At 46.5% G+C, this 11,541-nt stretch overlaps 1 pseudogene; it reads left to right on the top strand.

Moving 5' to 3' along the window:
* Window positions 1,253–2,110, top strand: ORNANAV1R-PS4038 (vomeronasal 1 receptor ornAnaV1R-ps4038 pseudogene; annotated as a pseudogene).

Below are 11,541 nucleotides of genomic sequence, written 5' to 3' on the forward strand. Positions count from 1 at the left end.
CCGCAGCTTAACCCTCTTTTCCCCCCATTTCCCTCTTCTCCTCCCCCTCTCCCTTGCCATCCCCTCAGCACTGTACTCGTCTGCTCAACTATATATTTTCATTACCCTATTTATTTTGTTAATGAATTGTACATCGCCTTGATTCTATTTAGTTGCCATTGTTTTTATGAGATGTTCTTCCCTTTGACTCTATTTATTGCCATTGTTCTTGTCTGTCCGTCTCCCCCGATTAGACTGTAAGCCCGTCAAATGGCAGGGACTGTCTCTATCTGTTGCCGACTTGTTCATTCCAAGCTCTTAGTACAGTGCTCTGCACATAGTAAGCGCTCAATAAATACTATTGAATGAATGAATTAATTAATGAATGATTATGGGAAATTGCACCACAGCTTCTTCAAGGCCCCTTGGAACCAGAGCAAGGAGAACTGGGCTGGATGGACACATTGATCTGATCTAGCATGCCATTGCTGATGTCCTGGTGGGTCCTGGTCTCAGATATCTGCTCTTTCTCCTACAATGTCATTAATCCACTTCATACCAATTAGGCAGCAAGAAAGAGACCAGGTTAGTCTCTTCCCCAGGTCTTCTTCCACGATTTTAGCCCACTCACAAACGCTTACCCCTTCAGACTCCATTATTCCCTTGTTTCTTTAGTTATGATATTTACTAAGCATTATAATTATTACTATCATTAATTTTTAATAAGCATTTTATGAGACTGAGGCTTCTTGAGACTGAGCTTCGCTGATTTTTCAGACAATTTGCAGGAAAGATTCCTTTTCTCATTAGTGTCCATCATGGCACCAGTAGTGGCTGGGGCCAGTGAGTAGAACAGAGGCCTGAAAATTTAACAAGGTTGGTGTAACTGTCTATAAGGGAGGCAGAAATTTTTCACTGAACATGGAAAAATGTTCTCTCCCCTTCTTTCTCTTTTTCCTATTCTCTGCTTCTCCCTTTTCACCTTTTCTTCCTCTTTCCCTCTTTCTCTCCTTTTCTATCTTTAGCTTATTTCTCTTTTCCCCATATTTTTCTCTTCATTTTTCTCCCCTTCTTCCTCTTTCCATCTCCTTATATCCTATTTCTCCTCCCCTACTTTCTGTCTATCCCTTTCCCCATCATTTTTCTGTCCAACCCTCTCGATATCTCCCTCTTCTTGTTCCTCTCTCTCTCTTCCTCTGTTTTACTCCTCCTCTCATGTCTCCTTCCCTGCTCTAGGGTGATCTAAAACCTGTCGGAAAATTCGAGGCAATGGATGGCACTGAGCTTTCCTTTCAGATCGATTCTATTACAGGTCAGCCTCGGGGTTTCAGCGAACATTTTCCTCCTCCGATTTTATATCCTTGTGGTCTCTGCCAACCATAACCCCAGCTCATCTGACCTGATCCTAGCTCATCTGGCCTTCGCCAACGCCATCCTCCTCCTCACCAGTGGAATCCCTGAGGTCATGTCGGCTTGGGGATGGAGAAACATCTTGGATGCTGTTGGATGTAAAAGCCTCTTATTTTTCTACCGAGTGGCCTAGGGCCTTGCCATCTGCACCACCTGCCTCCTGACCGTCTTCAAGGCCATCACCATCAGCCCTGCACCTCCCGGTGGGCTGGAATCAAAGGCAAATAACCCAAGTGCATCCTCCCCTTCTGTCTCCTCTCCTGGGTCATCAATATGTTAGTAGACATTTACGCACTGATCTACATGACCGGCCCCCACTGGACTTCAAATACTGCTCATACTGGACCTCAAATACTGCTCGACCATCATGGCCAGTCCCGCATCTACCCTGGCCGTGGCGGCTGTGATTTTCTTCTGGGATCTGTTCTTCGTGGGGTTCATGTACGTGGCCAGTGGCTACATGGTGTTTGTCCTGTAAAGACACCATTGGCAGGTCCGGCACATCCATGGGCCCGGACGCTCTCTCAGAGCGATGCCTGAGGTCAGAGCAGCCAAGAGAATCATTGCCCTCATCACTTTCTATGTCCTCCTGTATGGGAGGCAGGCAATCATGCTGAGCGTTTTAGTGAATATGAGAAAGAAATCTCTTCTGCTGGTGAAGTCACATGGTGTTAAAATTCACCTTCTCGGTCATCAGTTCTTTCCTGATTATCTACAGTGACAGGAGGATGAGAATGTTCTGGAAAAGGGGATCACCTGAGTCTAACCTGTATCCCTCCGAGGGTCCCAGGGCGGGCCCCTGCTCTCCCATTGAAATCCACTGGATTAAGGTGACCAGTTGTCTTGATTGGGTTGCACCTTATCGATGTCCTGTGGGATATGAAAGGTCAATGTGGACTTCAACTGAGACCCAGAAATATTTGAGAACACAATAATTTGGTTCTGTGGTCTTGGGGGACATTTTGAGGACATTCAGTCTAGAAAACCTACATGGGTCATTCCTAAACTTCACAGTTCTGCCAGAAGACTGTATCTGACAATGATGCAGATGGTAAGTGTGTCAAGTGTCAAAGGAAAGCATTCTGCTACTCTGTGAAGGAGGGAGGTAGAAAAAGAGAATAAGAAGGCGAGAACAAGAGAAGAACGAGAGAAAGATGGAGAGAATGGGAGAATAAGAGGAAAAAAGAGAAAGATAAAGCAAAGCAGAATGAATTAGAGAAGGAAAAAGGTAGTGTGAGAAATCAACAGAAACAGAAGGGGAGAGGGAAAGAGAGAGAGAAGAGCAGAGAGAGAGGGAAATGGAGAGGAATATGGAGAGACAGGAGCAGAAAGAAAGTGAGAGGGAGAAGGAGATAAAAGTAGAAACAGTAAAAGACTCAGAGAAAGAGAGCCAAAGAGAGTCAGAGAAAGAATCAGAGATGGAAAGATCCAAAGGGGGTTGGGGTGGGGGGAGCCAAAAAGAAATAGAAAAGGAGAAAAAGGCAGAGAAATAGAAAGAGAGGGAAAAAGAGTCAGAGACAGAAAGGGAGAGAAAGGAAAAAGAAGCAAAGAGACATAGAGTGATAAAGAGAGATCATGGAGGGAGAGACAGGCAGGAAACCAAGAAAGAGTGAGCAATAAAGGGAGAAAGAACAGGGATAAAGAGACGCAAAGATACAATCAGAGGCAGGAAAAAGAAACAGAGACAGAGACAGAAACAGAGACACCAATACACACAGAGACTGTGAAAAAGATATTGTTTTACAGAAGAAAAAAAGCTCCAGTTCCTAAGATGTGAGGCTGAGAAATGTTCCTCATTCTCTTTTATCTTTTGTTTCTTGTATCTGGTATGCCATTTCCCCTCCCTAACGCTGCTTTCCGCCCTGCACTCCCTCCACCGCCCAACCTCATTTTCCTGTCCCACTCTCTCTCTTCTTGGTTAATAAAAACGAAAAAAAGAGGAAGGATTCCTTCCATATCCCTGAAGGTCTGGCAGCACGATAACCCCCTGCCGCCCCCATGTTCTGGGCACGTGGTGCTCGGAATTGGCTACATTGACTCTCTATCTAAATTGGTCCCTAGTTCTCTTTTCCAGCCCCCCAAGAGAACTCCAAGATGTTGTCCCCAGGCTGGGCGATGACTTTATTGACTGAATACTTATTCTGTGCCCTGAGGGGTGCCAGCCCATCTGCCGTCTCCAGCACTTCTGGATCGATTTATTGCTGTCCACCAAGTAGAGTGCACTTGTGGGGAATGTAGACAGTGGCCTGCATCCGGCGAGCACTCAATAAATGCTATTACGACTGTTACTATCAGCACATTTGTGTGTGTGTGTGCACGCACATATATACATATATATATTTATACATATATCTTTAATTATACATTCAATTTTGATTATTCTATTTGTAAATATTTTTATATCTGTTTCGTCCATTGAAGAAGGAGCTCCTCGTGAGCAAAGAATGTGTCAGTCGCTTGTTTTTTGCGTTTCCAGGCACTCAGTACAGTGTGTTACACCCGGGTGGTGCTCAATAAATACTCTACTCTTTCCGTGGAAGGTACGAAGTAATGAGATCAGAATCATGCCACGTCACAAAAAGTGCACCCACTCCAAGAGGGCCTGAGAGCAGAGATCTATTTCCTCCATTTTACATATGAGGAAATTGAAGCCCCGAGGATTTAGTGACTTACCCAAGGTCACACGGTAGGCCAGGGGCAGGGCTGAGGCTTGAACCCGGATCTCCTGATTGTCAGTTCTTGTGCTTTTCCCCCTGGCTGCATGTGCCCGTAAATTTCTGAGCATTCACTGACAGGTGACTCTCCCCTGAACTCCCAGTCGGTGGGGGACGAGGGCCTTCAGGGAAAGGGGTCCTTAGCCGCCCGAGCCCCCTGGGTAGTCAGGCTGGGACCCTGAATGCCTTTTCCAGACCAGAAGCAGCAAAGACCCCGAAGCCAACCGAACTCCTTCCAGTCTGGCTCAGCAACAGTTCGCTTTTGTTTCCATCCCTCTTTCTACATTCCTGCTCTTTAAGTCTCCGTACCCGTTGGGGCAAAGGAAGATCTGTTGTCCTGTGGGACCCCAAGGGTCAGAGTGTCAGATGCACACTACAGATGCAGGCTTGGCTCCTTGAAGAGCTGGGCTGTGGGTGGGACCAGGGATGTCCCCGGGGCTGCAGTATATTCATTCATTCATTCATTCAATCGAATTTATTGAGTGCTTATGGTGTGCACAGCACGGTATTAAGCGCTTGGAAAGTACGATTCGGCAACAGATAGAGACAATCCTTATCCAGCAACGGGCTCACAGTCTAGAAGGGTGAGACAGTCAACAAAACAATACAAGTAGACAGGCATCAATACCAACAAAATAGATAAATAAAATCATACATAAAGACACATCATTAACAAAATAGAGTAATAAATATGTTCAAATAAACACAAGTGCTGCAATATCACACACCCAATAGGTGTGCAGTTGTTACTATCACTTCATGAACATACTCATATTTTCAGTGAAGCACCCCAGTGAAACTTCTTCCTAGTAAATCATAGTTTCTTGACATTTTCATACAACTTTAATAGGGACCCATAAATGCCATCATCATTGTGATGAGTAAGAGTGAATCCACCTTGTAACACAGAAGCCATTTCATAGGCAACTGCTCTTTGACCCAATGAGCAAAACGTCAAAGGAGGAATTTAAGGAAAAACTGAATTGTCTTGCTGAAAAGTCTGAGGAAGACCTCAATTGCAGAGGGGTTTAAGGAGAAAGAGAATCGTCAGATTTAAGGAGAAAGAGAATTGTCCTGCATAGGAGTTTAAGGAGGGGTTGAACTGCCATGATATTGAGCAGGAGAAAGACTGGTGGATAAGCCCGCAGGGGGAGAAGTAGCCATTCCCCTGGCTTCACCCGGTAATGAGTTTGAGAGAGCAGGCAACTGGAGGAATTAGGACACTCCACGGCAATCCTCCCTGCCCCACAAACAACTGAGAAAAGAAGGGAAGAAATGGACCTTCGGGCAGTGGCAAAACTACCTAAGAAATGCACTGAGATGCCTACTGTGGTGCCCGGGAACACTTGGGGCAAAGGGTCAGATGGTTAGCTATCTCTACTGGAGTAGAATGAGCATACTTGCATGCATTCTACTCCTTCTAATAAGACCAAGAATGGAATAAAAACTTTCTGCTGTATTCAGTGGTGGTTTGGTGTCCCTTTGAACTGGTTAGCAAGCGCCCAACCCAGTAGGAGCTCCCGATTAATTAGGGCTGCTTCTCGGGTGAGGTATATCCTTGGATTTCATCCAGGGTCTGGGTGAGGTGCCTCTTTGGATCTCATCTTAGGGGATCAGGAGCCTGGGTGGGGGGAACTCTTAGCAGCATGGGGGGAGGCTAGGCAGAGCGAGGATCTCAGTCGGAGCTCATGACATAAATCGGCGATGACGGGCATCCTTGGATCTCATTCCAGGGGCTGGTTGAGGTATAGGCTTGGATCTCATCCCAGGGGAGGAGAAGCTGGGGTGAGGTGAATCTATGGCAGTCTGGGGGAGACCAGGCAGGGCAGGGATCACAGGATCTGTCGGGTCTCACAACAATCATCATCATTAACAAAAACAACAATTTGTTCATTTAATCGTATTTACTAGGGGCTTACTGGGAGAAGAGCACTGTACTAACTGCTTAGGAGAGGATACTAGAACAATGAACAGATACACTCCCCGCCCAAAATGAGCTTACAGTGTAGAGGGAGAAACAGACATTAATAGAAATAAATAAATTACAGATAGGTCCTTAAGTGCTCTGGGCTGGGGGTGGGGATGTGGCCAAAGGGAGCAAGTCATTACAACGTAGAAGGGAGAGGAAAGAGGGATTTAGTCAGGGAAGGTCTCTTGGAGGAGGTGGGCCTTCAACAAGGCTTGGAAGTGGGGCAGTGTCATCACCTGTCATGTTTTGAAGAGGGGGGACAACCAAGGCCAGAGGCAGAATGTAGGAAAGGGGTCGGCAAGGAGAGAGATGAGACCAAGGAAGAGTGAGATGGCTAGCAATGGAGGAGCAAAGTGTGCAACCTGGGTTCCAATAGGAGAGAAAGCTAGGTGAAGTGGGAGGGGACGAAATGATGGAGTGCTTTGAAGCCAATGATGAGGAGTTTCTGTTGAACGCGGATGGGTAACCGCTCAGGTTTCTTGAGGAGTGGAGAAACGTGTCCTGAACGTTTTTGGAGCACGTTGATCGCGGCAGCAGAATGAAGTATGGATTGGAGCGGGGAGAGATAGGAGGCTGGGAGGTCAGCAAGGAGGTTGATCCATTAAGCAAGGCTGGATAGGACAAGTGATTAGTAAAGTCACTTGAGAAGCAGCCTGGCTTAGTGGAAAGAGCCCAAGCTTGGGAGTCAGAGGCTATGCGTTCTAATCCCGGATCCGTCAGTTGTCAGCTGTGTGACTTTGGGCGAGTCACTGAATAATAATAATAATAATGTTGGTATTTGTTAAGCGCTTACTTTGTGCAGAGCACCGTTCTAAGCGCCGGAGTAGATATAGGGTAGTCAGGTTGTCCCCCCTGAGGCTCACAGTCTTCATCCCCATTTTATAGTTGTGGTAACTGAAGCCCAGAGAAATGAAATGACTTGCCCACAGTCACACAGCTGCCAAGTGGCCGAGCTGGGATTCGAACCCATGACCTCTGATTCCCAAGCCCGGTCTCTTTCCACTGAGCCACGCTGCTTCTCTATTATAGTCCCCCTCAGCTCTTAGAACAGTGCTTGGCACATAGTAAGCGCTTAACAAATACCACCATTATCATTATTATTCACTTCTCTGAGTCTCAGTTACCTCCTCTGGAAAATGGGGATAATAATAATAATGTTGGATTTGTTAAGCACTTACTATGTGCAGAGCACCGTTCTAAGCGCTGGGGTAGATACAGGGTAATCAGATTGTCCCACGTGAGGCTCACAGTCTTCGTCCCTATTTTCCAGATGAGGTAACTGAGACACAGAGAAGTTAAGTGACTTGCCCACAGTCACACAGCTGCCAAGTGACCGAGCTGGGATTCGAACCCATGACCTCTGACTCCCAAGCCTGTGCTCTTTCCACTGAGCCACTATGCTCCTCTATGATGAAGACTGCAAGAACCACGTGGGACAACCTGATCACCTCGTATCCCTCCCAGCGCTTAGAACACTGCTTTGCACATAGTAAGCGCTTAACAAATGCCATCATCATCATTATTATTATTGTTAATCCGATCAATGAGACTATCTATCAGTAGCCACTGTAAACCCACCTTTAATCATTCACACATTCCTTCGTATTTGAATTGGGAGAGGCTGTGGGTTCTAATCCCAGCTGCTCCACTTGTCAGCTGTGTGACTTTGGGCCAGTCACTTCACTGCTCTGTGCCTCAGTTCCCTCATCTGTAAAACGGGGATTAAGACCGTGAGCGCCACCTGCTTAGTTTGTATCTACCCTGGCGCTTAGAACAGTGCTTGGCGAGTAAGCGCTTAGCAAACATCATGATTATTATTATTAATAAAGTTGAATTTATAAGAGTATCATACTTATCTGAGTCCCACCTTCTCCAGCATAGCCTTCCCCAAACCTCAGTCCGGAACCGGGGAGCAAATTGCAAAATTCCTGTTGAGGTTCTGGCGAAGGTTTCTTTCTAACTAAGGAATCTCTCAGAGTGTCCTCGGCGGCAGATGGACCGAGAGGAATATGAAAAGAGCTAGCTAACGTGGACAGGAAGAGCACAGCTGATACAGAGAGTGTGAGGGGCTGAAGAACTAACTCCCCCTCTTCAAAGCCCTACTTCTCAGCACCTCCAAGAGGCCTTCCCAGGCTGCGCTTCCCCTTTTCCCTCTGCTCAACTCTGTTCCCTCTCTGTTCCCCCTTCACCTTCTCTCAGCTAAGCCCCCTTTCCCTCTGCTCCTCCCCCTCTCCCTTACCCTCCCCTCAGCACTGTGCTCATTAGTAAATAGTTTTATTATCCTATTTATTTGGTTAATGAGGTGTCCATCCCCTTCATTCTATTTATCGTGATTATGTTGTCTTGTTTTTGTCCGTCGGTCTCCCCCGATTAGACTGTGAGCCCATCACTGGGCAGGGATTGTTCATTCATTCAATAGTATTTATTGAGCGCTTACTATGTGCAGAGCACAGTACTAAGCACTTGGAATGTACAATTCGGCAACAGATAGAGACAATAATGTTGGTATTTGTTAAGCGCTTACTATGTGCAGAACACTGTTCTAAGCGCTGGGGTAAACACAGGAGAATCAGGTTGTCCCACGTGGCCCTCACAGTCTTAATCCCCATTTTACAGATGAGGGAACTGAGGCACAGAGAAGTTAAGTGACTTGCCCACAGTCACACAGCTGACAAGTGGCAGAGCTGCGATTCGAACTCATGAGCCCTGACTCCAAAGCCCATGCTCTTTCCACTGCGCCACGCTGACTATCCCTGCCCTTTGACAGGCTTACAGTCTAATCGGGGGAGACAGACAAAAACAATAGCAATAAATAGAAGCAAGGGGATATACAGCTCATTAACAAAATAAATAGGGTAATAAAAATATATACAAATATTGTCTCTATCTGTTGCCATTCCAAGCGCTTAGTCCAATGTTCTGCACATAATAAGCGCTCCATAAATACTATTGAATGAATGAATGAAAGAAGCCACTAGCATTAGAATTAACTCCTTCGTGTACGCTGAAGCAGCGTGGCTCAGTAGAAAGAGCCCGGGCTTGGGAGTTATAAGTCATGGGTTCGAATCTCGGTTGGCCACTTGACAGCTGTGTGACTGTGGGCAAGTCACTTCACTTCTCTGTGCCTCAGTTACCTCATCTGTAAAATGGGGATTATCTGGGAGCCTCACGTGGGATAACCTGATTACCCTGTATCTACCCCAGCGCTTAGAACAGTGCTCTGCACATAGTAAGCACTTAACAAAGTGCTATTATTATAATTACACTCTCAGGCCCGAAGTGTTTTTAACCGGACTTAATTTCACCCATCATTTCCACATGAGACTCCAACGCTTAGCCAAAAAGCCGCCCATGACTTTGACACTGCCCCTATTTTTAAAGGTCCCTCCTCTAGAAATTACGTGTTCACGCTGTTAAGAAGCAGCGTGGCTCAGTGGAAAGAGCACAGGCTTAGGAATCAGAGGTCGTGGGTGGGTCCTGATCCCGGCTCCACCACTTGTCAGCTGTGCGACTTTGGGCGAGGCACTTCACTTCTCGGTGCCTCAGTTACCTCATCTGTAAAATGGGGATTAATAATAATAATAATAATAATGTTAGTATTTGTTAAACGCTTACTATGTGCAGAACACTGCTCTAAGCACTGGGGGAGATACAGGGTAATTAGATTGCCCCACATGAGGCCCGCAGTCTTCATCCCCATTTTACAGATGAGGGAACTGAGGCGCAGAGAAGGTAAGTGACTTGCCCTCAGCCACGCAGCTGCCAAGTGGCAGAGGCGGGATTCAAACCCATGACCTCTGACTCCCAAGCCCGGATTCTTTCCCTGAGCCACGCTGCTTCTCTAAGACTGGGAGCCTCACGTGGGACAACCTCATTACCCTGTATCTCCCCCAGGGCTTAGCACATAGTAAGCGCTTAACAAATACCAACATTATTATTATTATTATTATTAATAACCACCTTTCCTGTCCAGTTACAAAAAGGTAGTCCCTTTCCAACCCCATTAGAGTCCATTTGAGTCCTGTCTCTCCCAGGGAATATATGGCTTTCAGCTTTCCCGGTCCTTTTCCTTTACATCCCACATGCCCCCCATTTTCTTTCACCTTCCATTTCCCCCTCTACCAGGCCATAACTGCCGACCTCATTGCCACCACCTGCCACCGTCCCCTGTGCCTGACAAATGAGTGAGTGGAAAGCAGAGTGAGTTGGAGGGAGAGGAAAGCAGAGATAGAGGAGATGGAGGGCAAGCTCGGTGAAGATTGCCCACCTCCTCAAAGGCCCCCTCCTCTTCTAACCGCCCCCCCCATCATTAACCCTGGGTATTCCCCAAAGTTTCCCCTCTCGTACAGCTCCCTCTTCCTTGAAGCACCCCACCCTATAAAGCTCTCTTTGCTTCAGCCTCTTCCACACCCAGCAGTCTTCACCCCCACAGAGTTACAAAGATGAGGCAGGTTAAGGTCAGGTGGGTGAACGAATGCTTGGAGGAAGCAGCCAAAGCCAATTCAACGTATTAAGGTCGTATCTCCCCCGGTAGGCCTTCTTTTCCCCCAGCTCCCTCTCGCCGTCCGTCTACTTGTTCCTATAAATTTAAGGCACTTTATATTTACCTCACTCTCAACCCAAAAGCACTTAAATTATATATTATAAATCGTTTTTCTTGTGTTAATGTCTGCTTCCCACTCTAGACTGTCAGCTCAATGTGGGCAGGGAACTTGTCTGCAAACTCCATTGTGTTGTACTCTCCCAAGAACTTCGTAATTAGTAACTAAGGACAACGTGAGCACTCAGTAAATACCATTGATTCATCAGTCATGGGAGCAACATAAAATAATAGGTGCAAAAATAGATTTAGCACAGAGAGAGTTGTGGGGAACTGGGGGGAAAGGAAGGAAATACGGACATGTAGGAGATGGGCCAAGAAAATTGAGGGAACAGGGAGAGTTGATCTAGGAAGAACAGGGTGGATCTACTTTTCTGGTGGATTCACTGAAGTTGAGAACAAAGTTGAATCACTTAAAAAAGAAATTATTTCTGCCTGGCTGATATGGAACTGATCCAGAAGAGACAGGACTAGTGCACGGATAAGGGAAAGCCCTGGATTGGCAGAATGAAAAAGGAAACTAAATTCGTAAAATTAAATTAACGGAACTTTCCCCAAGTAGAGCATACAGCTTGTGGAACACTGTATTTCAATCCTAAAAAGGAACAAATCTGGGGTAAAGTACAAGAAAAGAAAATATTCAGGTGGATTGCTTTCTTCCTCCTCACATATTTTTCCTCAGCTGGAGGGGAAGGCATGTTTCTGGTTGAGAAGATGGCAAGAGTGAGGTTGGCTCTGCCGTGGGATCACGCCTAGAGCCCAGACTGCCATCTTTCTTACGACAAAAAATGGTGCGCTGACCGGGCCCTCCCCAAGTAAGGGCTCCACGCCCACCCTCTGGAGCCTGGTGACATCACAAGACCGTGTGT

This window comes from Ornithorhynchus anatinus, chromosome 15 (assembly GCF_004115215.2).
Source record: "Ornithorhynchus anatinus isolate Pmale09 chromosome 15, mOrnAna1.pri.v4, whole genome shotgun sequence".
In the NCBI taxonomy this organism is placed as follows: Eukaryota; Metazoa; Chordata; class Mammalia; order Monotremata; family Ornithorhynchidae; genus Ornithorhynchus; species Ornithorhynchus anatinus.